We start from the raw sequence: 27,126 nt of genomic DNA on the forward strand, positions 1-27,126 counted from the left end.
TATAGCACTGAAAACTTCACACTGATCACCTGGAAGGTGCTATAGAAACAGATTGATTTTATTACTGCAGCAGGCTGAAATACTGACTATTTTTGCTTTTTTTCAGTCAGAATTGCCAGTAATTTGCTGCTAGCAATGGTGTTACAAATCACTGTTTTTTTATAATATTTTTTCCTACTTTAGAAAATTACAAATACTATATTCAGGAATTCAGGATTTCAATATTATGTTTGAAGTTTCTCTGATCAAAAAGCATGGGCAAACCAAATTACAAATAATTTTTAAAAATGTAAGTTAACGTAAACATGAAGTGTCCTGGATTATACATGGGTTATATTATTGTGGTAAAGAAGGTCATGTGAAAGGCTTTCATTTTATTTTATTTCATTACAACTTATCTCTCATATTAAACAACAGCAAAGTAAGTTTCCAGACATAGTCTTTTGTGGAAACTGACCTGTAAATGCAAATGAATGTAAGTGTATTCCTACAGCGGTAAGAAGCCAGGACTGCCACACCTTCAAGGACTGTGTACCATAAGTGGGAGACTGGTGGGGAGAAAATACTGAAAACCCTTCCACTGCCATATCAATTCTGTAGATATTTCATACGTTCATTACATTCAGGGATCATATCCAAACTTGCCTATGGAGCTGGTGATGATGAAGAGAAAATTCTGATGGTTCCTGTGGAGATTTGTACAGCTGAGATTTTTCAGAAGTATCTTTCTGCAATGTGGTATAGGAATAAGTCACAGGCAGTTGCAACTTGCAGTCAAAATGTGCAATCTTTAACAATATTGAATAGTAAGAACACTTCTAATACTTCTGTTATAGAAATCGTGTGTTTTCTTGTATAAGCATGCATGTTTTGGCAAGAATACATTTAAAGAAGGAAAAGAAATCTCAACAGTCAGGAAGCTTCAAATATTCACAAACTTGCTGCTGGGCTAATAGTAAGCAAAGGAACCATTAACAACAGCACTGCACCATCATGCTAGTATATCACTTGGTTTCTGATGGTCTCTGGGGACCTCACTTGTTTCTCCCAGTACAAAGTACATAATCAGTATAGGTTTTCCAATCTTGCACGCCACACTGAGTTCCCAAGAGCTTTCTTTTAAGTACTCCATCCATCTTTCACCACTATGTAAGTGTTGCGGTTTATTTATACATCATTCATTGTTTTGTTAGAGCTAGCCTGTCAGCTCAGAGTACTTACCCCTTCCCAGGGCTGCAAAACTTGCTCATCCATACAGGAATGCCACTTAACATTGGCACCTGCTTAGTATTGTAAAGTACCTCCAGATGGGATCATCTCCCTGCTGACCCTCAGCCTGCTGCAGGCAGAGATTCACTACACCTCTCCTCATAAGCAGTTTATTCCTTCATACTCTTGCACTGACCTTTGTAGCCCTTTAGAAAAGGAACTGTGACTGTGGTTTGAACAGCATTTGGACTTCAGCTGAAGGAGTGCTGTGGAGAAACACAGGCAGACTACCCTGGTAAACAGTATAGATGCTGTTCAGTTTGAGTGTTGGGTTTTCCTTCCTCAGTGCTTTACATCCTAGGCAGTCAAAGCGACCTTCATCAGCAGAAACCCTGGCACATGGAGATCCTTCCTGATTTATACTCTGCCCCATTAACATTGGCCTTTGTAACAAAAGCATTTAAGATAGAAAACTCCTAACCGTGCATACACCAAGGAGTTGGGATTCAAGACTGCTACTTGCAAGACGTGTATGGAGAAGCATATTTAGGTGGAAAATAAGTTCCCACTTTGTATCAGTATCTTCCACTCCTTCCTAGCAGTTCAGTACTTAACTATTTTTATCCACTTTTCCATTATTAACATTTAATTTCATGAGTTTTATTACCCAACCATAAAATTTCTCTCCAAGTTGCAGTAAAGCAAAAAGAAACTAAAGCCAGGCAGGTATTTCAGAGCTATGAGTGCGCTCAGGAAAGCGGTGATTTCTTTCAGAAATTATCCTCGTTAAAAAAAAAAAAAAAACTAAACATAGTTTTGAAAATACTACATTTCACAGTTATGTATGTGCATTAGATGCTCTGTGAGAATGTAATGTAAAAAGCAATTAGTATTTTAATATTATATACATAAGTGTGAGCAAAAACCAATATAGGTTTTTAAATACAATGCTTCCTATGAACTTTGTGTGCTTCCAGACTTCCCTTGCTTTGAAGTTAATGATCCTACATCATTAACCTAAATGATGAAAATATAGAACCTAGATTTATAAAACACAACAGAAATATCGCAGTTCTGAGTACTAATGTACAGACTTAATGATAGCTTGCAGTAATGTCACTGGCTATTATACTATACATTTTATTGATGTTCCCAGAACGAAATCTCATTCGACTGGAAAATATACATCAACTACTTAATGGAAATGAATTTAGGAAAGCACTGTTCATTTCCTTAAGCCAAATAAACGTTAGAAAATTAGAAAGTTCTAGATACACTCCTAAAAACACAGAGAACCTCATAAAGCATTAAATTTGCATTTCTGCACTCATCTTCCACATTATGTTCCCATTTGGGGTCAGTCCTGGCATATAAGAAGCCTGAACTTTGTTCTGCCCTCTCAGGTTCCCAGGGAAGACACCTCAGAAAAAAGGTACCAGGGCTAAGACTCAATAAAGTGAAGGATCAGTAACTCTCTGTGGAATCACCATGAACATTATCCCTGAAAACTTAGATTCAGGCAACCACGTGCTGAATATAAGCACTATCAGGCCCTTATGACATACTTTCTTCATCTCTGTTCCCAGCACAATCATTATCAGAAATCTGGAGAGTTCACAGTGTCTGTACACAGACAGAAACTCTCACATGCTCTCCAGAAAAACTGCCTTATACCTTTTACAGATCAGTTGATTAGAGCACATAGTTGCTGAAAGTTGTTACAGAAGTTATGAGGGACCAAGGGGGGGGGGGGGGGGGGGGGGAGGAAAATACTAAGGACTGCTTTTTCCACTTAAAATCTTACACCAGTTTGCATGAACAAAGGCGTGAAATAGTTCACCTGGGTAAATTCATACATTCAAATGTTCTGACCTATTTTGGAAATTATACCCAAATTTTAACTCCTCAACTTTGTGTTGAGGGTTTCTTCTGCCTCAACAGCAGTACCTGTTATGTAATATTACATAAGTTAATACTAGGATTTAACAGCATTAAAAGCAGAATTGACAGTAATCTCTCATGACGGAAGACTATTTTTTCCAAACATTTAAATCTAGGCAGATGGTCAATGTAATTGGAAACGCAATTGGTACATGTCTACATACTGAACCATTTCAGGGCCTTCATAATACCATAAATTTGCAACACTTCACTGTATCTGAGTTTATTTGAAGCAGGTTGCACAGCAATTAACATTTGCCAGAAGAAATCTCTCACGTCAAGCCATCAGTACTAACTCTGAATATTTTCTTTGTATAAGACCTTTCATTCTAACTAGTCCATTTAAGCAGACAATTAGAATGAAGTGGAATGAAACTATACAAAATGTGCAGAGGTGACATCTCGTAAAATAAAATTAAAAATATTTTTTAAAAAGGAATTGTCTTAGGCTTCCAGCTGTTTCATGAGACTAGTTTCATCCTGGATTAAATACAAATGCATTAAAATTTAATGTTTCGGGCCTACCGGTTAAAATGCTACTAGTCTATTATACAGTATATATTTTATACAAAGGGCATAATCTACCTAATAAACTCCAGTCCTGCAAAAGAATTCTTCTTCCAGAATTATTTTTGGACAATAGATCTCTTCAACTCCTTAGTATTCCATGGAGGCCAGAAAAAGTTTGTGTACATCCCACTTGAGTATCAGAGCAACTATGTGCTATACTGTCTAGATAAGAAAAAAGGTCATTAAAGAATGTTGTAGCAATAAAATTGAATATGATTTGGCTGGTGAATGAAATCACCCCATTATTATCATTGTATGACTATATTCTGAATCTATTTTCATTTATCCAGTTGATCACTTGTTGTTCAAGGCATCATTTGGGAGAGTTTAACATTAAAAAAAGGCTTGGTATTTCAGACCAAAAGGGAGCGTACTGTGATGTTTCGTATGTTAAGCTAGTTTGAAAACAATATTGTACCATAATACAGGTGTTACATAACTGTAAGTCATATCTTTTAAGTGCACACCACAGGATACTTTTTAAACAGAAAGCACTATTTCCTTGTATCTCATAACATATATCTATACCTTACATACAGCTGAGAGCATAAAACTAGAGTGTCTTTGTGTTACAATTAATTGTTCCGTATACCTGTTTGTTCAGGTTTTTAATTTGCCTGAACTTTTTCCCCCACTAGTCCACTTAACAGAGGTCAACAAAATGCAGAGTTTGAAAGAGATATTCAAAAGGCAAGTGGCAAAAGGCCTTTTATTCCTTAACAGAGGCACACGAAGGTTGAGATAAAATAACAACTGATGTAGGCTGTCTGTCCAAAACCTAGAAGAGCCTAAGTAACTTTTAGAAGTAGTTCTTCAATATCATGACCCCAAATTTTTCATGATTTGGGTTTTGTGCCAACCAGAAAGCAAAATACCAAACAAACAATGTGGATCAGAAGTCACAGAGACTGACTTACAATAAAGGGAAGAGGAAAAGAGGTGACTACTTTTACCTAAGGTAAACGAATCATAGAATAGAACAGAATAGAATAGAATAGAATAGAACAGAACAGAACAGAACAGAATAGAACAGAATAGAACAGAACAGAACAGAATAGAACAGAATAAAACAGAACAGAATAGAACAGAATAGAATAGGAATAGTTCCATCTGAAGAGACCTATTACCATCATCTATTCCAACTGCCTGACCGCTTCAGGGGTGACCAAAGTTACAGCATGGTATTAAGGGCATTGTCCAAATGCCTCTCAAACACTGACAGCCCTGGGGCATCAATCGCCTCTCCAGGAAGCCTGTTCCAGGGTTTGACCAGCCTCTGGGTAAAGAAAAGTTTCCCCATGTGAATTCCAAACCTCCCCCGACAACACAGCTTTGAGCCATTCCCACGCATCCTGGTGCTGGGTACCAGGGAGAAGAGCTCAGCACCTCCCTCCGCCCTTCCCCTCCCCAGGAAGCTGCAGAGAGCAGTGAGGTCGCCCCTCAGCCTCCTCCTCTCCAAACCAGACAAACCCAGAGGCCTCAGCCACTCCTCACAGGACATGCCTCCAGCCCCTTCACCAGCTTTGGTGCTCTCCTCATGACACATTCAAGTCATAGAAGTAATTACCATTTAAAATATTCAAACAGTAGCAGCAGCAATTGGACATGGGGAGCAACAAGTTAGGGTGATGCACTGGTATGTAAAAACATGAAAATTGAATTGGGAGAACATAAACTTAGCAACATTTTACTTTGTTGCTACCAAGATCTACCTATGCTTTTAGATGGACAGACATTTTAAAACTAAATTAAATAAAAACATTAGAAAATACACTGTATAGAACAACCCTGGATTTTCAGAAGACAGAATGATTTTTCAGTATCTAGGTTCTGTGATTATGTACAACCCTAATACCATTGTATTTCCCCTGAGGATCAGGTCATTTTAGAGACCTAAATAGAAATCCCTTCCCATAAAACTTCTAGCTTAATTTCCACAGAAATAGATATAAATTGGTCTCAGTTAGACAGGCTTTTCTTTATTCTTCAGAACTGAATCTGTGTACCTGCAAACGTTTTCACACTCATCCAATACCACTATTTAGTTAAGATAAATAGAAAAAAAAATATGATTCTAACATTTCCCCACCCTTAACTTCAATCTTATATCTGAAGAAATAGTCTTTTGGAAAAGCTAAAAAGTTCTGTCTTTGTGTTCATGTATTCCTTAGTCTCCTGAAGATACTACAGCTGCCAGTATTCAACTGAAAGCTGCTGTTCACTACACTTAGCCCATCCTCCAACTACAGGAAGCCAGAAATGATCAAAACACAGTTGCCACATAAAATTAATTTACAGTTACTACTGATATAGACTGCAGTGGAATATGTGACCTGGTGAGTTAGTGAAGACAGACAAAGAAGGGATTTCTCATGGAAAAATGAACTCACATTGTGGGATGTCTTGCTCTGCCGTACATGAATGAGATAATTTTGGAAATTAACCTTATGACCCACATTCACCTCAACTACCATAAGACACTTGACTGAGGATCGCAAGATGGTAACCAAATTGTGCTCATTATAGGCAACAGAGAGAAAGATACTTCCAGGAGGTAATTATGACTCCGATATTTGACTATAATTATCATTACTATGATTATTATATTAATCCATGAACCATAGAGTAATCTTACAATAAGAATGTAGCTACCTCAGAAATTTCACGTAAATGCTGAGTTTTAACTGAGATGTACTCAGGACTGTATACACCAGTTCCTCATCCGTAAAACATAGGAAATAATATTTCCAGAATTTTTCAGAAGAATAAAAGGCACATGGGACACTGAAAGATACAGAAGGCACGTGGTGTTGGGCTAATTTCAGATCAGTGGACATAAGTCATTTGCCTTCTGATTTACAGCAGCAGAGGTGATACAGGCTGCCAAAACTAATTTGTACTATATAATAAAATCCTCAATATTTCTGAAATTCCTCATCACAGCTCTCATATATCCATTGACACACATGTTCCTTATCAGTTCTTTCATTTTTACATATAACAAAATACTCAAAGGCTTAGACTCAATACTCTGTGGATTGAAGGAAAAAGCAGTAATGCATTCAGAACATGTGACCTGAATAAGTGGTAAGTGTATAGGGTATAAAAGGACAGCTCAGATGTGTGTATAATCCAGTTTTCCCTTTCAGCACTGACAAATGTTCCATCTTTAGTCAAGCCTCTTTGCTTACAGGCAGTTGACAGTTAGGGCCTGCCTGCATTCTCCCTTAATCCATCAACACATACTTGAAGAGAAAAGAGATACTCCATCTCCAGAACAAATCTGGAGTTTTTTCAAGCACAGCTCATGGAGATAGTTTACGTATTTGTCCTGCATAAACACATCACTCAAGAAGACAACATCAAAGACAGCAGAGCTGTCAGAAGTCTGATGCTTGCTTTTTCATTATTATTGCTCAGCTATTCAAGACAATGAAGTCTTTGCTGAACTTCACAAAGGTAAACCATGCTAAACTGGGACAATTTTCATATTTAAGGAATATGGAACCCCAAAACAAAATCATTTAAAAAGTTCTACATATGCAACTGACAACCCGTGTAGCTACAAGATATTTAGCTTATATTTACCTTATGTTTGATTACTAAATTGTAGGTGCCTTATTTTGATTGCAGTTTATTATGGGAAAAAAGCAAATGAGGTAGGAATCCAATGTTTTCTCTCTGAGGTAGCTCCATAATGTGAATCAAAGCATGGTAAATGAAGATTTGCTTCAAAAGCTCTAAAATGCTGAAGTAACCACACCTGCAGTTGCTTAAAGGTTCACTGTAATTAAGTAGGAATAATTTTACCAAGAGAGGTATGCAACTGGGGACCTGGACAAGTTGCTATGTAATGTAACTTGGGGTTTTATGTTGATTAGCTAAGCAAGACAACAGATCCTGCTTCCGCTGACACAAACAGGAGTCAGAGCTAAACCCAAAATGTGCTGGGCTACTGCTGGTCAGTCAGGTTTTGCGTTTTAGCCTGTTAATGATGAATCCCAGATTCATAGTTGTCTCTTGGAAAACTGGAGTAGCAATTAGATTTTGTTCATTATCATTCATCTATTTAGGTGTAAGTCCTAAGTCACAGGCTAAAGACATCTTTCAGGCATGCAGAATGTTTTTCTTTCTACTGCTAGGCCAGTGATGTTAGACTAATGTGATTCTGTCACTGAAGCTAGCTGCCTGAATCTTTCTCCTGAAGTACTCATGTTTTCCTGTTTGCAAAAGCTGACAGAGTTTGAAACTGGTATTAAGTTCAGAAACAATCGATCTTTCAAATTCCAATTGAAATAACATACTTGAAAACATTATAGTACTTTAAAACCAGCTATTTTACCTTAGAAAATACATGTAATCAATCACAGAATCATTTGACTTTGCAAATAGAGAGAACACAGAAACTACTTAAGAACCTCATCTTAGTCCAGTTCTTGCTATCATAGCAAATTTCTAAGAGGAACCAATCTAAAGGCAAAAAAACTTCCTCTTCTTTTCATGCCAGCAGAAATGGTACAGTTTTATTTTGCAGATCTACAAAACAGTATTGTTTTTGATGGATTATGATCCAGAAAAATGTTATGCTATATTTTGAAATTAGATGTCTGTATAGTAAAACACACAACACACAATAGTTCATCAACGTCTGTGCAGTATCGAGCTGTCTTTAGAAGTGTATTTTTCTTCTTTTGCTAATTAATGCCAAGATTTTAAAATGAATTTGAGAACATGAAAACCATATGTTAAAATTTGATGGTTGTCATCAAATGACAATAGAGATCTGTTAGTTCTCTCTTTAACTTTGTAAATATATGTTAAAAATGCTTCACAAAATCATCACAAGGATTAACAAAACACTCTAACACATGCAAAGACAGAAGCCTAGAAATCAGCAGTTAAAATTACTATTAATAGTGTTATCAAGGAAGAAAAATGATATAAATAAAGGACTTAAGCTATGTCTCAAAAATTCAATACCATAATTCATTAATTAAAAAAAATGAGTTCCAACCAAAAATGTAAACCAAATTCTCTATCCCTATCAGCTTTAACTTCCATTGATTTTGACACTGAACGAAAGTTTCAGAATTTCATCTTCTATTTTTAACTTTTCTCTTAATCTTTGAATATCACTAGAGAAACCCTAAATGCTTCACAATCCTATCTTCTGCTTCTTTGCGCTGACATCTCAGAGTAAGAATTCTTTTTAGTTTTACTTGATGATGATGAAAGAATCTTTCTCCTGACTGTCACTATAGCAGATATAGCATTAGGGGCATGGTCCACATGGCATGAAGGCTATAGCTAACCTTTTTAGTGGAGCCACAGTCTCATTTTAAACTCTGGTCATAATGAAAGACAAACATGAGAGTTGTTTTCTTATCAAGATGTGCTGGCAATCTGAATGGAAGAGCTCAACTCTGTCATGTTTAAATACACCTGTTGATTAATGGGTTCTAGCGGACATAAAATTGCTTCTGGAATGCTCTTAAAAATTTCTTGAGACTTTTATACACTTAATTGTTTCTACTTGTATGCAGAGTTTCAGATATGTAGTTTTATGTACACTGCATTTTAAAGTTGCATTTAAGCCTTGAAAGAGCCACCATTCTGAGAAAAATAGTAGCTGTTCCCTCAGCAATCTGAGGAGTCAATAAAATGTCTGTGTCATTCTGCAGCACTGAAATTATGAGGTCGACTGCCGGTGCTGGCACTCTCTGAGGGACAGAATGAGGATCTAGAGGAAGGGCAGACATCCCCATGACTCCTGCTTGCTAATGTCTGCTTGTAGTTAGTTTTATGCATTAGCATGATAAGGTCATGAAGAAAGTCTACGCTTGTTCCAGAAATGTTTTCCTCTTAGATAAGAAATCTCCAATGACATAAATCAGGGGGGGGAAAAAAAAAATAAAATTTGAAATTACTCGGACAATATGCAATGAATACATTATTTCTAAAAATGGTGGCATTCAAGTATTCTATAAGAAAAAGCCCCAAATCAAGACTGCTCTTCTTGCCCTAGATCAATTTAACTAAAATGACTACTTATCAAATCACACCGCTTTGCCTATTTTCTTCTCTACTTAAGTTAATTTCACTATTGAGAAAGAAAACCCTAATGAAACTTTTGAAGATCCATGAATAGAGAATGTACAAACATGCTTTTTAACACTTACCACTGCCATACGCATATGTCAATTTGCCTGTAACTCAGCTTGTTTAGGAAGGACAGTATACTTGTGCTAATGTGGCCTAATTAATAACAGCCAGAGTTAACTCTGCTACTTTAATTCTATGAATTCTTGCAAGGTTCTCTAAAACACTGAGGAGAGGTTTGAATGGGGGGACTAGGAAAAAAGTAAAAAATGAAGCAGGCACATGGTTTTCATTTGGGGGGAGGGAGTCTGTTATGACATTTACTTGACTGCTGCAGGCAATATTGGAGGATTAAATGGAAACTGGCTGAACCTTAGCTTCCAGTTTATAAAGAGCATTCACTCTATAAAGTTTCCTTATAGCACCTTTTTACATAATGAGCTTTAACTAAATTCTGTCAGCACGGAAAGTGGTTCATATGGTTTAAGATGTGTCTTACTTCAGGAATTCAGAAGCTTTTCCTTTCAAAGGCAGAGAAGCAGCTTTAAAGGAGGGCTTAAGTCTTGAAGAGGTGGAAGATGTTGTACTTTTCCCATGCTTTTACCTGATTATTCATATGCTATGGTACGTAACCCTCAGTCCCTTCAAAACGTGTGAATCTTCCCGGTAGTATTATAACTAGTAAGAAAAGTAGGAAGCATAAACATATAACCTGATGCCATTTACATTTAATTTTTGTAATTTTTAATTTGTTTTCTTTATTTCTGTTCTGGGCTCAGAACAATTTTATCTATCATGGTCTTTTCTGAAATCCAAGGTGGCTGTCTCTCCTTTTCTTTCCTCTTTTTCAACCTTCAAGAATTTCCAGCAGACTCAACCTCGGATAAGTACCACTGGATGTTATGAGGAAAAGAACACAAGAATATCCAGCATCAAGATTTAGTGTCATCCCCACTGCTCTTTTTTTGTTGTGGTTGTTTTGAGCTAAATTCAGCTCCTAATTATTCTAAACAACAATGATAAATAATTGTACAGTTGTGCTTAGAGAAATACTGGAGTATGTTTTTTCAGGCATTGTGCAGCTACAGAAGCTCTGTTGCTGTTTTAAGTAGACACAAAAGTTTAAGAGACTTAATTGTTCAAACACTTCTAAGAACGTAAGTAGCTTTATCAGTACACAGTGTTCCTGGGATGCTATTCACATATGCAATTGGAACTGCGCTTGTATTTTCAGAGCACAAATTTTAAAATCAGTAGAGTTAAATTTTGTTTCTTCTAACCAGGAGTTGTGGAGATTTTGAAGTCTTCTAGAAGTAAAGGAGCATTTTTAACAGTATTATCCTTCTGCAAATTGTTCCTTTTTCAAACCATAGTTCAAGGCAAAAGGAGAAAGAATGAATTCTGGGGTTAAATGAAGTGTTTGTTTCAATTAGAAACTAAGTACTGATGTTCATGTTCTGATAAAGTATAAATTAATTTGGTTTCAAAACGTTACTTTGAGATGAAAGGTCAAAAAAGTTCTAAGCTGTCTCATAAATGGCTGCAAAGAAATACTGTGCTTAATTTTTCTTTTACAGATGAATCTGTTTTAAAGATTTACTGAACGGTTCATGTTGAAAAATAACATCATCTGGCAAATCAACTATTCATTTGAATTTTTCAAAGGACTCTCCTTGTAAGTACTATTCAAATGAAAACACTGAAATACTTTATAAAGATTAGGCACTTAATGTCATTTGATTAATAAATCTATGAATGTCTTTACAAAAGTAAGGAAAGGCTATAATAAGGTAAAAAATAGACAAATGTATAATGCTAAATTTGGTTCATATTTAATCAATACAGAAGTCAGAACGCAGCAGAAATTAAAACTCTCTTTGGACAAAGGGGTTGTAACAATGCAAACAGGTGATCGTGAAAATGGAATCAGCCAAAGCACATTAGGATGGATACATGTTTGTTTGCTGTTTGTTTGCTGTTTGTTTGCAATTTTGCAGCCAGAATTATCTCCTTGAACCCCATCACACAATTAACAAAGTTTCTGGCATACTAACTCAGCAAAGGGGGAAAGAATCAATTTTACAAGTGTAATATAAAATGTGATATTTATACTGTTTTCCGGTAGTAATCAGCACTGTCTGATGTGCAAGTAATTTGTTGAATGCCAAAGACACTCATGTCTGGCTAACAGTTGTTGGCTGATTTTGCTGAAAGCTCTGTGTCAGAACAGGAATCTGTTTGTGGTAAAAGGGTTCGTGCAGGAAGGTAGGCTGCCTGCTTCCACACACTGCACTAATGATGCCTCTTCACAGCAACCACATTTTCCACTTTGGACCCCTGCTCTAAGAAGTCCTAAAATCTCCACTGAGGAAACATACGGGGAAGAGGGCATATCTCCTCCTCAAAGTCTCAGTTCCCAAATTCATAAATTAACCAAAATGAAAACAAGATGAAAATTACTCTCTCAGCTAAATTAATAATTGTTTCTTTTAAGCAAACTAATAACCATACTTTGTCTTTCTTGCCCAAAGAACTCAATATTCTTTGCATTAGATAAACAAACCTCAGGTAATGTAAGTATTACCTTTTCCAAATATTTCTATTGGGTTACGAAAAGACAGTGAAATGAAGGGATATGAAACAGGAGAATGAGCTGCCGTGCGCGCTGTTTTACAGAAACCCTGGGGAAGACCTATGGCACTAGCTGAATCACAGCTGCCTCCCGGCAGCCCTTCAACCAGGGTGTTGGGTCAGCCTGCAGGATGGAAAATCACGGCAAAGAAGAGCCTGAGCTCTTCCCAGCTCAACTCCACCTACTGAACTTGAAAGAGGAGAAGTACCCGTCGCAAACACACTACTCCTCTTCCCCTTTCCCCTGATGCCCAACCTGGAGCAGTGATGAAAGGAACACCAGCATAATCATCCTGGTAGGGGAGCTGCTTTATACCTTGCAAGAATGCCCTGGAGTGTATTGCAATCCCGCCGCCAACTCCATGCCAGAGGCCACACAGGAACTGTATGGCACAAGCTGGGAACAACCCCAGGTTTCCCAGTACAAAGACCTAACTCTTGATCATAAGACTATCCTTTCTTTTTCCTTAATCCTTTATTTTATTTTCAGTAATGTGATAGATTCTAATCTACCTCGTCACCCCATTAGTGCTGCATGCCAATCCTTTGCCCATCTGCAGGAGACCGCCCTAGAGTCCTGAAACCACTTCAGATGGCACTTTTTCAAGCCACACTAATCAAAATGAAATATCTCTCAATTAATTATCCCTCTACAACCTGCATTCCAATCCCACTCCATAATTGACAATTACTTGCCCATTCTTCCTCACAAAGCCTGGAGTAAATTGGATAATTTTAGCATTTGTTTTATTTTGACTGTTCCTAAATTTAACGTGGGAAACTCTTTGCACCCACCCCTCCTTCCTGTTTTGGTAAAACAAGTTAGTTAGAACTGATGTCTTCACAATTAAATTTTCAACAACACATCGGGAAGGTCATTGCCTCAGCTGTTTATTGATCTCATTATTACAAAAAGCATGCGGTTATGGCTATGTCTGGCCCTTTATCATACTTTCATTATTTTAAAATGTACTAAACAACTTATTCAAAATATAATATTTAATATAATCATTATATATTAAGGCCTTTTCTCCAATTTCTTCCAGACCAACATGTTGCAAAGTATTTCCCAGTTCATATTAAACACACATGAGAACATTTGCACTTATGATTAGGAATCAGCTCTTGACCTTCTAAACTTATATTGTTCCCTGATGAACGCTCTGGTTCTCGTTCCCCAGAAGGCCATGACCTGCTGTGTATCCAAGGTCAATTAAAATGAAGTCCTTAAAGCTTTTTCATATGAATTCTAATATGTTTTCTAAGAATTATAGGCTCAGATTTAACCCTATGCTGTGTAAGATTTTTCCAGTATGAATTTCTGGTTATTCTGAGCAGCTGAGTGTGCTGCATTTTCTATCATTCATTCCCTGCACAAAACAGCCCTTCTGGCTTATCACCTTCTCCTTCATCACTCTCTCTTGGAATCACAAGAATGAGAAGCACTAGAAATCTGGTCAGCCATCAAGGCCATTGGCTTACTTAGGCCCGCCTGTTCCTTACGGAGCTGTTCATGCTAAAGTTTTCCAGTCTCATTTCAATCTGCTATGGTTTCGTTCACAGGGTAATGGGTAATATCCAACAGTTCTTCTCTCGGTATTCAATCGACATTTTCCCTTTGAAAACCTACTGTCGTCACCCACAACTTGACCATATCCCATCTCACTTACGTTGCTTCTGCCCAATGAATTTTGCTTCCACTGTGTAACATCCCTACTCACACACCCCAAGATGACAAATAATGCAGGAGAAAGACAAATTAGGCAAAATATGAAAAACAACAGACAAATAAGGCACTAGAGAGACTCTAGCTGAGTGACTTCAGATGATATCAAGGGAAGGGGGAAAGAAACCCACAACCCGAATTCAGAATTCAGACCAGAATCAGCAAACACAGCCAAGAAGGGACTGACAGAACTGGTGTAAATAACCCAGCTGGGAAACACACAGGTGATTAGAAGGCAAAATAGTCAGAGGACTGTGGGCATGGGCTGTGAGTCTCAAAGACAAGCAGCGGGAGCTGAGAGCTGCAGAAAGAGGGTATGTAAGGTAGAGCTAGCAGAGAGCAGAGAAGAGGCGATAGCTTGCATGATTCCTGTCAAATAGCAGGCCTGTGGCATGATAAAAAATCTCAGCTGAGCACACATGTGGAACAGCCAGCCAGGTGAAGTTCAATTGGAAATGTTATCGATCCCATTTGGCAAACTAGGGGACCGGAACAAAAGAGTTTTCTACTATCCTAGTAAGATTCAAAGGCAGAAATACTCCCTCAGATTATAACATGCTCTTAGAGTAACAATTAAGAACATGGAATGGTAATTATTACATGCAGCAGGATCTGGAAAGAGGTAATATCTTTTATCAGCATAACTGATATAGCTAGAAAAAACAGGCAAGCTCAAAAGCACACAAGGCCTTTTTTGGATTTTATTTTAATTATCAGATTTTTTAAATTGGTTTATTAATATTTTAGTACAACGTTCTTTCCAGTGTTCCATCTATTATTTAAAAAAAGGCTCCTAGCTTGATGAAAGTGTTATTTGACTCATCCTCTTTGTAGATTTTGGTTCACAATGTGGCATCACAGAAGCTGACCAGAAAGTGCCAAAGATTTCAATGAGGTTAAAACTTAACCCACTGGCCTGACATATTTTTAAACTGAATTTTCTATCTGTATATGGATTTTTCAGCTCACTTGGAGATTTAAAAAAAAAAAAAAAAAAAAAAAAGTTAAGCTTATTCTGGGCTAACTAATCATCCAGAAAAGCAGCCAGAATATCTTTTCATAAAGTGAAATCAAGAGAATAAAGAAGATAAGCAGGAACACTATATATTTATCAGTGTATTTAATACTTTATTTGCAGTGCACTTAAATACCAGGGATTTAATAAAATGGTATTTTAATAAGCTAGTACCTTGAGTACTAGGATTTATGAGCTTTTTTAATCTCTAAATTAATAACACAGAAGTAAGGAGAATCTTACTGTGCTATCACACTGCAAGTTTGTTACAAGTCAGGCTGGCAATAACACTCCTGGTATTCAGGAATGTCTGTACATACTCAGCTGGCATGCAGGTGTTTGGCTAATAAAACAGAAATAGAAATTTGACAGTTAGGCAGAAAGTTACCAGATGTTTCTAAGGAATAATTAGGAGAAGGAAGGAGAGAGATGCACTGATATAGGTAAAAAGAAACACCTATCACCTTTGTTTGTGTGGTATTTTGAAAGTTTACATGATGAGAAGAATTCCTCTTTACATTTAAAACACAAGCAAGACTGTATTTGCAGCTCATTGTATACAATTTTAGGGAAAAGAATGTAGGAGACCCTTATAAAATATATAAAAAATAACTGTAGAACTGCAGCACTATAAGGCAAGTAATTTTGAAGATGGGTAATTGAGATAGAGGGAAGTTAATGGTTCAGTTTGAAATGTGCTGCGTAATGAAGACTTCAGTTGCTTTAGATATTCAGCCTCAAGAACAGCAGTGATTAATTCAAGTTTTCTTGGTAAATTGGAAATAAAGTTTAATAAAACCTCGGGTTGAAATCTGATCTCATTTATAGTCACACAGCACTAGAATAACCCACCTGACATTGTCTGTGAACTCACCCTAGACTAGCAAAAACCTACAGCTCCACATTCCAAAGTCCCAAAAATCTGCTCCAAGTACAGTTCGCAAGAGCACAAAGTTTTAATGCAGTAGCTTCACCAAGAAGATCTTTATAGTTTATAACTATGGTCCCGCAAGCACTTCTGTTGTTTCAATAACCCTGCCTTTATCAGTCCCATCAAAGCTGCTGTCCAGCATGAGGTTGCTAGCAACTATAATGAAGTGATGATGCTGATGCTAGAGATTTCCTTATAGCTAAAGATTTTCCATTGCTAGGCAGGTGACTGCAATTTCCATCACATCGGGACAATTACTTTTAAGAACGGAAGGAACCTTCACCCTCCCTCCTTTTCCTCTACCCCTCCCAGCTTAGGTTGCACATCACGATCCACAAACTTTCAGAGAATACTTTGCTTGTGATTCTCAACATAACCAGTACTACAGGAAATTGAACTGCAAGACAGAAAAGTATTTTTTAAAGGAAACTCTCTTTGAAAACCTAAGCCTGGGAAACAGATCACGGAAAATACTGTGACTAAGCTCTTGAGTTTGCCTTTTGAACAGGGAGATGATACTATGGGTCCCTGTAAAATAGGTTTTCAGAAACAATCCTTAAAGCATGTAAAAAAATTAGGATTTCATTTAGTATAAGAAAAAGTTGAGAAATGGATTTTAATTTACGTACACTGCAAATCTCCAGAATGCCACAATGTTTTCATTCTTATGGCAAACTGAAAACATACAGAAGAATTCTCTTTTATATTGTGAACTCACTAAGCAAAAACTTGAAAGAGCAAACGCATAACTGAAATCATTTCCCTCACAAAGAAGAAAATGAAGTCGAAATGTGAAGGCATAGGAATCCAAAGTCGTGCCAGGCACACAAGTGTTCAGACTATCAGCTGTAACTATTGTCATAATTCCTTCTTTTTTAGTTACTTCTCGAACCACATCAAGACTTCAAGAATTATAATGTTGGCTATCCAAGAATGGTTAGAACAAATATGGTGTCACTCATCTGCTCTGTTTTCATATCCTGTTCTAAAGAAAAGGAATTGCAACAGCTTACATTGGTGTAAGGGATACGTAAAGGGCAATGCAGCATTACAAAATATGAACATTACTGCACTGTAATCCAGCAAAAGCATTTACAGCTTCAATTACACCTCAATTACTGTGTTCAGTTTTGGGCCCCTCACTACAAAAAGGCCATTGAATGACTCGAGCGTGTCCAGAGAAGGGCAACGAAGCTGGTGCAGGGTCTGGAGCACAGGTCTGATGGGGAGCGGCTGAGGGAACTGGGGGGGTTTAGTCTGGAGAAGAGGAGGCTGAGGGGAGACCTCATCGCCCTCTACAGCTACCTGAAAGGAGGGTGCAGAGAGCTGGGGATGAGTCTCTTGAACCAAGGAACAAGCGCCAGGACAAGAGGGAATGGCCTCAAGCTGCGCCAGGGAAGGGTTAGACTGGATATTAGGAAGTATTTCTTTCCAGAAGGGGTTGTTGGGCGTTGGAATGGGCTGCCCAGGGCGGTGGTGGAGTCCCCATCCCTGGAGGGGTTGAAGAGTCAGGTTGACCCAGCGCTGAGGGATCTGGTGGAGTTGAGAATGGTCAGTGTGAAGTTCATGGTTGGACTAGGTGATCTTCAAGCTCTTTTCCAACCTAGATCATTCTGTGATTCTGTGAATTAACTGTCATCACTGCTTGACTCAACATCATTTATTTATACTATATTTTCTTTATAGGCTAAATACAACTAAATTGCAGAACACAGTAACCTGGCCAAAGAACATATTAATATCTTCAGAATCAGTCTACACCAATGATTTTTTCTGGAAGTCAAGCTATAGCACAGTTAACTGACATAACGTTATCACTGAGGTAGTAACAGAATCGCTCCTAGCTCAGCTGATGTGAGCACATATCCCACACATCCTGTTGAATAAGTTAGTTGCAGAATAATTTACTCTTACATTGTGAACTTATAAAAAATAAACAAAGGGATTCTCCCACTTAACTGAACAGCAAAAACAGGAGCTGCTAAGTTGAAGCTAAAACGTGTCTGTAATGCGAGGCTGAGGTGAATTAGCAGAAAGTGACTACCCCGTATACTGGCAAAAGCGATGGTCTCCAATTAATTACCAATAGGCATCAATGAACTTCAGGAAAACTAGGCCATACTAAGAATGGTACAGTAATAGATCACAGCAGAGATGTTAGATTCCTGGGAAGTATGCTGTCCTTGAGATGGGATTCATTCCCATTTGGAGGCAAGTCCCATTGAAAAAGGTTGTCATTTGGCTGCTAAATCATGTTGTGTGTAAACAGGGCCCTTTTTTCAAGCACTGTATCTTAGACTCTAAATTACTTACTTTGAAGAACGGCTAAGTACATGGGGCTTACAGGAAAATATTGACTGTCCCTTTTTCTCTTGCCTTTTAATGTACAACTCCATGGCATAATTAAATTTAAAAATTGATCAAACAGCTGGGAATACTGCTGGACATCAGCAGAAAATATTATTTTCTGTAGGTTAACAGCAATGTTTCAGTGATTTTTTGCAAACTGATTTAGCTCAGTGTTTTATTAAAAGTAATTGGAGAACATGTATACGATTTATATTTTCAAATCTGACTTCGAGTTGAGATATTTAAAATGGGGTGCCATAAAGGGGTCTAATTTCCAGAAAACAGTTCCTCAGCATTTTCTTAGTCTTTTTAACTAGGGTAGCCTACAAATGAGACAATGAAAATCATTATCATACTTCCATCTCTTTCTTTTTTTAAAACATTTTTTGATTTATTGAGAGTGGTAATTCCTTTACTTTTATGACACAGTTGAGCAGGATGAAATTATTATAGGGAAACACATATATATACATGCGATACGCAGCATATGGTTCTGAGGTAACCAAGTTTAGCCAATTTAGAAGGGGAAAACTGTCCAAGTATACCAAGAACATGTAAAATGACTATCTTTAACACTATTCTCAGAACAGACAAGACTTCTTTTTCTAGATGTTAATCAAAAATCCCCAAAAGAAACTCAATGTGTTTTCCTACCAACTATTGAGTCAAAACTGTTTGAATTTAAAACTGCAACTTCATAAAGTTACACTTCTAAAACTTTGTAAAATTCTGGATCCTGGAAGTCAACAGAAAAATCTCCACTGACTTCAACAAAGTCAGGTTTTCACCTCCATGTTTACTTAGTATTATTATGCCCGGCACTTTTAGAGGGTTGTACTTCTGATACATGTACTGACACCTGCTTTTTAAAATACTTCTTATCAAGATAGCAATTTGAAGAATATAAAATTACTACATCATGGACTGAAATTCTCCTTCCTCTTTTATGTCTAGTTTTTGTGCTTGTGTAGTTAGCAAATGCTTGAGCTATTCAGGAGGTTTTACTGCTAAACAGAGCGTATCAGCGCCTCTGACATTAGAAAGGAATAAAATGTTTCTTCTTCATGTAGGAACTCTGGTTAATCCATTATGAACCTATTTTAAAAATTACTTGAATCGTGTTTTCCTGGAAAGCGATCAATCAGACTATGTGACAGATTTTAAAAGCGATGTTTGCCTACAGGCTGAAATGAAAGCAAAAGGCAGAACAGCTTTGCCTGCACCAAGAGAACATTTAAAAGTTGTTTTGTTTTGTTTTTTATTAAGGTGGTAATGTTTGAACAATGGTTGGAGGACATTAATAGCATCTTTTTCACAAAGGAACTCCCACAACTGTGAAGATTAGAATCATGTGAAGTGTATGTCAAACAGGGACTGTTACAATAATGAACATTAAAGCTGAAGCCAGTAAAAATATAAACCCTCAAAACTAGGATCCTTTTTGAAGGATCAGGGACATATGGAGTAGTATTTTGGTAAATCAGAAATTAACACTCCCAACAGTAATCTATTCCTTGAAGCATGTATATGAGAAAGCAGAACAGAAAAAAATCCTACCAGCACATGCTAGAATAAGCAGTTTAGAAGATTCAAACCCATTTCTTCAGAAAGCAATAAGAAAACTATTGTGTTGAGGTGGGTAATGTTTACTAAGCTCTGTTCCCAGCTTCTACTTCTTATTCAAGCAAACTTCCACTGAAGGCAATTAGAAAGCGCATGTGAGAAAATAACTCAGGTACTGATCTCATATATAACCTTTTGGAAAAATGATTCAGGATCCCTGACTCAGTGTAATGACAAAACATTACCTGAATGGGATCCCAATCTTATTCTTGGTCCTTTCAGATTTCAAATATGATAATAGCATTTAAAGTATAATTTTAATCTGTGATGAGTCTTTTTCATACTGTGACACAATAATATTTTATAATGCTGGAAAACAAAAAAATACAGCTTTTACATTTGTCCTTAAGTGGGTTATTCAATAGCACAATAACAGCAGCACATATCATTAATATCATAATTTTGTCATCATGACTAATGGTGCTATCAATTAAAAACATCTGTGGCCATAAAAATAACGATAGACACAAATTCTCCTCCTTGAGCTGTCAACTGTTCATCCTGCCAAATCTCTCCTCCCTTGCACACAGGGTTGGTATAGCACCGTAGCAGTAGTGAAGTGTTAACTTTGTACTAGATAATCATCAGCCACCATGATGGGGCTTACCAGAGGTAAAGCACCACTAGTACAAGAAACTATAAGAAACCAACTTTTATCAGCTCGATTTGCTTTGACACATACAAGATGTGAGAGCAAGATTACTATACCAGTACAGTACTGGTTCCTTCAGTACAGCTCTCTATGACTACAATGAAAATACCAGTTGTCCACTGTTCGATTGATTAGAGAAAACTACTACTGAAAACTTGTTAGATTAAGTTAAATTAGGGACTCACTCTTCATCACGGTTAAGTGAAACCCAGATTTAGAGCCAAAATTCCATACTTCCTGGTATTAGTATGTATACGAGTCAAGCACAAAACTAAACTAAACAGCATCCTAAACACTAAGGCAAATCTGCAAGTACTGTTGTCAGGAATATAGGCTGAAGCAGAGATCAGGCTTTCTTGTCCCTAACAGTTGCAAAACCCAATCAGAACCTGCACTCCACCTGCAAATACTACCAAATGTACTTGTTAAACAATACTAAATATTATGCCAGAAGAAGAGGATGAGTGAAGATAAAAGAGATTTCACTGACACTGGAAGAGATACAATTGCAGTAGAAGTACCAGCATTCATGAACTTAATTCATCACACACAGATATTAAGGGCCAAAGCAAAGTGCAGAAATAGGTTGCATAGTTCTTTAACCCATGCTTCTTGGTAGAAAAGTGAACGGTACAAACTCAGACATCTAGATAAGTCAGCTGAAATACTGCAGCTGAAGATGTACGTTAGTCGCAGATAGGCTGGAAAATACCGAGATTGCTTATGTAGAGTACTGAACATCTGCAATAAAAAGAACCACCTTTGATCGCCGTAAGTGAATCGAGTGCTGGGAGAAGATGCCAAGCTCCTGTTCCTGGAGATACACATGCTGTGTTTATCCACATAAAGGAAACCCACCCTGGATACATTGGTTCCAGCCAACTACCGCCCAGTATCAAATTTCCCACGAGCAAGTCCACAGCAAAGCTAGTCAAAGGCCAAGGACATTCTCATCCAATGGAAATTAACCTTTTAGACACAGCATAATCTGGAGTCAAGCCAGGACACACAACTGACACCACCTAGGAGACTGATGAATATTCTCCACCCTTCAATGGGCAAAGGACAGACATCCGTTCCCATCATCCTGGACCTCTGCAGTGAGAGTAGCACTCTAAAATTATTTGAGTCCTTCCTGGAGAGGTACGCCCAGTAAGCAGTGACAGGAAACTGTACCTCCACCACTGGACTCCTCAAACTGTGTGGGCAATTGCAGAAGCCAAGAACTGTGGAAATGACATTTATCCCAAATAACATGTTGTTCGCAGCTTTTGTCTGATACCCCTACCCCACCCTCCCCCTGCTTTATCTGGGCTGTGAGCTGCTTAGCTACGGATGATCGACACCTCTTTGTTTATCTATCATCTAGCACAATCAAGGACTTTGTTGGCAGTCCTTTGCATAACCCAACAAATACTCTTAAGTGAGGTTTCAAAAGTATCAGTTCTCCCTCAGTTTATTTTCAATAGCCACATGGAACAACAAACTGAAACAGTACTGAATCAAGTCCCAGCAATATACAGGCAGTATACAACTTCGTCAGCCCCTCTCCACATCAGTCATATAACCACCGCCACAACAGAACAGCCAACTACACTGGAAGACAGAGAGAAGAAAAGAAATTCAGGAGTCTGTAGACACTTTACCGTTTCTATGCATGTCAACGGTTAGTCAGTGAGTACTGGAACAGTACACTTTGTTAAAGTAGATCTCTGTTTTGACCAGAATCACCAGCAACAGACATTCTGTCAGCCTGGATCAGGTAGAAGACTACTCCATAATTACTAACAACATCAAGGCCCTTTAGCTCCTCATTTCAACTAACAGCAAGGCAATATATCCAGACATGGATATTTCAAAGACTCAGAAATCCCAACTGATGTAGATCATGGCATATTCCCACCTAATTTCAAATCAAGTTCAGATCTCATTTTTTATATTCAAGGCATTTGATGGCCTGGGTCGTTCCAGTACTTTCTTTACAAGCATGTACTTCTATTACATACATATGTGTATATATATAAAAAAACAGTTATACATATTCTGTCCTGAATATGTATCACTATATTATTCTGTTTAGCTACCAGAGGTACTAACCTGTTAGTGTAAGGCAACCATGAAGGGGAAGGGCACAGCACAATAATTTATATAAAAGAGAATACAGGCAGTGACAGGATTTTTCTCAATAATATAGTAGAATAGTAGTTTATTAACATATTGCAAACTTTCATTTCATTTTGATCCACTAATTTACATTCATTTCTTTAACCTGTATTTAGCTTAGAAAAAGATCACACAGCTGTTTCCAAGGAAGGTAATACCATGTATTTTTCAGGTGACTTTTAATTACACCTTTGAATTTTTAAAACTCCTAATTGTGTCTAGATTTGCAACGGTCTCTCCTTCACCAGTTATTTGCAGTAAATGTCTCCATTTATAAGCTCGTTTCGAAACTATTTCTTTGGGTCTGGATGACCATGAAGCTATAATCATCAGAGTGAGAAATACTCTGTCCTTTTCAAATATAAAACACAAAAACTAGGGAATATGGGCAATAGATATGTTGTATATGGGCTACACAATATAAACGTCAACTGATCAATTTGGAAAAGTTGTTGGTGAAAGCTAAAATGATAGAAAGTGTTTGGAGTGTTAATATGATATATGGTATTTAGAAATGCAGTAATTATACTGTTCAAAGCAAGTGGAGGTAAAAACCCTAACATTGCGGAGTCTATATAGACTTTGTATTACCTAAACACTGAAATGTTAAGCAGATCGCTTTGGCTTTGCTAGACTGAAAAGAAAAACAAACAAACATCATAAACGTTAATATTAGGAGTTGTGTTTGAATTTTTTTAAACATTACATACGTGTGTCTATGGAAAAGAGCACTCCAAAACACTTCAGGTGAACTTAGCAAAGGTTTAAACTCAGCTTTTTTTGTTCTGCTAGACAGAATATTTGAATATCTTTTTTTTTATAAAGGTGACTTCTACAAATAAGGCATATATATTGGAATTTTGTAACATCTGGAAACACCTGCTGAGAACAATACCTGACAGGAGGAGCTGCCATGCTGTCAGGGCTGGATGAACTTGTATGGGATTTTGGGAATTACTGGAGAACATATCTTACAGATTATATATATAATGATACTGACATCATGAATATAGCAGAGCTGTGTGAGCTCCTGAGGGACTTTGGCAGGTGGAAAGGTAATCTTACATGTGACATTATTTGTCTGTAGTTCTCTGGAATTGCAAAGGACGGAAGAGAAGGGAAGGGCTTTAAATGGACATAGTGTCTTCTTGATCAGCAATCTATGGATCTCTGCTACAGTTGTTATGGGTAAAGGTAAATGCTCAAGATTTTCAGAAAAAAAAAAAAAGAAAATTAATCAAAGAACCCTGCAGTTGTCTCTAAGAGAAGACTGTCTTACAGCCATTACAGACACTTAAAACATTTACAGGGATGTCTGCAATGATTATATCAATCAGTGTCTATGTCTGACTTCATAACTTTCTGTCTTAGGCTCCATACAACTGGTAAGCAACAGAATAGTAAGTGGTAGAAAGTAGTATTTTCTTTTTTTAGGGTGCTGTATAGTCACAGACAACAAGTAAAACAGAAGAGGAAGCTTTTGATCTGGCTGTGACTAAAAGGTGAAACAGAATTTTCAATAGTAAGACAGAGAAATAATATATGACAGAGAACTAACGTGTCCACATCTCAAGTATATATGCAAAGAGGTTTTATGTGATCCCTGTACAGTGAGGGCACACTCCTGTTCTTTGCCAAGCACAAGAAGCCAACAAATACATGTAGCTGTGTCACAAGTACAGTGACAGATAAGACAGAACCAAATTCCTCCCACAGGGATACCTTATCATGATCACTTCTGAAAGTGTACCTGCATGTATTCTGTACAGATGCAAAGGTAGATGAAAGTAAATGAAAATTTAATAAGAAAATACCATCAAGCAGAAATAACGGCTGGTTACCACAAATGCTTCAAACAATAAACAGTTTTGGGTAATAAACTTAAGGCTGATGGGAAATGCAAGAGCAGGTAACCAATCTGTCCAGACATATTAAAAATCTTGGTAATGAGAAAAAAAATCCATGTACCAATAGGGAAATTTGGTTCAGATAGCTGTCCAAAATTTGGAATGATCTCATGAGCTTGATCCCAATCCAAGGAAGCCAAAAGGCCTAGTGTGTGACAGTCTCTTGAGAACTCTTCCCCAGGTGGACGTTCTCGGGATGAAACACATTTGTTTATTTTGTCTCTTGGTAACAGAAAATTCAATCCATCATTGGCCTCTGACTACCCATCCTGTTTCCAGTCCTCACAGTATCTAGTAAGCTATTGGGAGATTTTTTTTTCCTCACTCAAGAAAATCATCCTTTAAAATGTCAGCGTGATTAATAAGAGATTAATGGCCTCAGCTCAGCACCTTGTCTGCTCAAATGTCACCTTTTGTGATGTTTGGCGGTTCTCTTTTCCTGAAGGACACAGTAGGCGACAGTCTTGATCAGACAAGAGGCGCCCAAGTGCACTTGTTGGCACATAAACACAGACACTAATAATTTTCAATTATACAAGTTAGCCAAAAAAACTGGTTTTGTCCTTTCTGGAAGAATGTGTAACTGAAGCCTTTCAGTGTTTGTGATGTTACATTTGGCTGAACAACATTAATTTGAATGACTCTACTTGTTGCATGTTGGGTGATAGTTGTGAAATGTCATGTCACATGTGTTACATATTTGTGTCAAAAGTCTTGATACTGTTGTATGGAAAGGCTTCTTTCTTTCTGCTGAAACCTGAGCTTCATTAACCTTTCATATAAGTAAGGAGGACTCTATATATCAATGTCTGGGCAAAGTGAAAATGTCTTATTCCTTACAACCTGCATACAGGGAGCCATCAGTCTGCCTAGGCCTCAACTCTGATCTCATATCTGTTACTAGGAAAATGCAGACAGCTACCAGCATTTCTTAGATCAGAACTGATTTGCAAAAGGCAGTATATATACACATGCCTCAGAAAAATAACATGGCTAAACCTCAATTAAAATAGAAGGTTTTCATTCAAAACTCAGGTTGTTTATACTGGACACAATCAGAATTCGTAGGATTTAATGGCATCATTATTTTAATACGCATAATTTTGAAGGGAGAGCAAGTCCACCACCACCAAAGATGAAGGCCAAGAATAGTCAAAATGTTGTTAATGTTGTAGTATAGTATAAAAGTTAAGAGAATTAAATGGATCTACTGAACTTTGGGCTTTATCCATATTATTCTGAAGTCAGTGGAAAAAACAGATTAGAAGGATCAGAAGTGACAACAGTGAGGATGACAGCTCCATTTCATGGCAAATTTCGAGGTTTCATTAAATTATTTTTTCTGTACTGGAATGAGTACAATATATTTTGTGTATTTTTGTCAAAATTATATTTTGCTCCCTTTCTGATTGAAACTTGAGCTTTCTAATGAAAAGAAAGAAAATGTATGCTTCTATACAGGAGAAAGGGGGCTCCTGTAGCATATTTTTTAATGTTGATAAAGAAGCTGTATGGCCAAAAGATCCAGATCCAAACTCCCCTTCTGCCTTATTTAAAACACAATTTTCAATCCCCAAAACATAAATCAAGGTGAAAAGGTTAGATTGATTGCCAAAACTGAGAATCAAAGGGCCCAGCTTTAGTGGTACAATTAAAATAGGACCTATAATGGAGAGCAGACATAAAAGATTGTGTCTGTTTATGGTTGGAATGACTTTAAAAGATTTTAAATTATTATTCTAATAATAATTTACATTTACATAATTTACATGCTCGTTTACATCTATAATGGGATTGCTGGGGAAACTGTAACAGGAAAAAAAAATGACAGTTTAAGATTCACAAAGTTTCCTTGTTTATAACTTCACCTGGTTGGATCCACATCTTTTGCTAAGGATGGCTATGTGTCTTGTATACAGTAAAATTTTGATACTGTAATTGTCAACTACTGAATAAGTGAAAAAAAGCTTAAATTTGAACATAAAATCCTATATGCAAGAGACATTTTTGGCAAACCAGTGGGGATCTCCACTCAACAACAAGGGCAGACACTCATTGCCTGTTCCATTAAAATGATTTACAATGCATATAAAAAGGGCGGGGCATTAATAAAAATAGCTCAGTGAAATAAGGAAAAAAACTAATGAAAGATGTGATCAGGGAAGACAGACAATGAAGAATAAGGAGAGATGCATTCTCAAGTATACTTTTATATTTCTGTTTGAAAAATTAGTATTAAACTGTAGGACCTAAACTACTGATACAAATGGGTCAAATTCTTCCTAAGTGGAATCTTCGAATTTCTCAGTT

General features: G+C 37.2%; 1 protein-coding gene across 1 annotated transcript in view; it reads right to left on the minus strand.

Annotated features, from left to right (window-relative positions):
• The window catches only part of SUGCT (succinyl-CoA:glutarate-CoA transferase), a 334,394-nt gene that overhangs the window by 63,408 nt on the left and 243,860 nt on the right, over positions 1–27,126 (minus strand). The gene's annotated exons all lie outside the window — the stretch shown is intronic.

Source organism: Strix aluco, chromosome 1 (genome assembly GCF_031877795.1).
Source record: "Strix aluco isolate bStrAlu1 chromosome 1, bStrAlu1.hap1, whole genome shotgun sequence".
Lineage (NCBI taxonomy): Eukaryota > Metazoa > Chordata > Aves > Strigiformes > Strigidae > Strix > Strix aluco.